Source organism: Pseudophryne corroboree, chromosome 9, assembly GCF_028390025.1.
Source record: "Pseudophryne corroboree isolate aPseCor3 chromosome 9, aPseCor3.hap2, whole genome shotgun sequence".
NCBI classification, from domain to species: Eukaryota; Metazoa; Chordata; class Amphibia; order Anura; family Myobatrachidae; genus Pseudophryne; species Pseudophryne corroboree.
The window spans coordinates 245,883,879-245,885,110 of NC_086452.1; the positions used below are offsets into that span (position 1 = coordinate 245,883,879).

At 38.8% G+C, this 1,232-nt stretch overlaps 1 pseudogene; it reads right to left on the bottom strand.

The window, feature by feature from the left end:
• Positions 1 to 466: 466 nt before the first annotated feature.
• LOC134964952 (5S ribosomal RNA) lies at positions 467 to 584 on the bottom strand (annotated as a pseudogene).
• Positions 585 to 1,232: the final 648 nt, after the last annotated feature.

A 1,232-nucleotide genomic window follows, 5' to 3' on the forward strand; every position in this document is an offset into this window, starting at 1 on the left:
TCAGCCCCTACAACTGAGGCTGCCTCCCGTCAGCTCAGGCCCTCAGTTGTGACAGGATCTTTGTGTTTTGATAGTATGTGTGAATACACTTTCTAGATCCTCCAACGAGTAAAAGTGTGTACCTACTGGAATTTTTAAAATATATAGAAAAGAGTTCTCAATTGGACTGTACCCAGCCCAATAGGCTGTTTGAGTTTCAGGCGGCATGTATAGAAATGTATGACTTAAATTTTGATTCAATAAAGTATTCCTATCTAATTGTCTGTGTTCAAAATTATTTGACTTTTAAAATAAGTAGATGTGGAGCTGTATGGGACTGCATAAGACAGATATAAGTTGTTGAGTATGTTCAAGGAATCTTAGCATATAATGCTGGTGCAAGTCACTTAGAAATAAGAGATGAAAAAAATGGAGAATAGAGGTGAATCTGCTGTCAACATTAGGCTGGTAGTGTTCCGTTAGCCCATACCTACAACACCAGGTATTCCCTGGTGGTCCCCCACCACGTACTGACCTGGCCTTGCACTTTTTGTCTACCAAGATCAGATGAGATTGGGTACATGCAGAGTGGTATAGTAGTAGGTCATTGGTATTGATGAAGGGTTCTCCAGGATCGTTGATGAGAGATCACAAAAATGTTGTAGATATTTAGGAGTTGATAAAGAGTCAGAGCTAGATATAGAGAAGAACAAAGGTGGATCTGCTTTTGGTGTTATATAATGTTAGATTTTGGCAGTTGTCTGAACTGTTGGGATGGATCTATTGAATCACCAATGACAGTCCACTAAAAATAGGCAGTAAAAAGTAGCCCTTAGAGTGAGGTAGCGATTATGCACCTTGTTTTCTTGTTTATTATAGTGCTGTGTGCTAGAATGCTGACAGAATAGAGATGACAACTTATAGCAAGTATACAGATGATAGTCCCACATTAATTAATAAATATAGAAAGAGGTCATGTATAACATAAGCATACAATTAGACCCAGTTATTGGTCTAACTAGTGGATGCCTAAGGCATTGCTAAATAAGCCCCACATAAAATGCGGCATCTGAGTCCAAACAAGTCATGCACCTGTACAATGATGTTTGAGTGAAATTTAAGCAAATGGGTCAGAAAATTAGTGTTCATAATTATATACTGGACAAAGAGTTACAGATGGTCTTTGGACGTACTGTACCCATGGATCATTGGTCAGGTGGATTACCTAATAGGTACGCCATGTCCTTGATGTG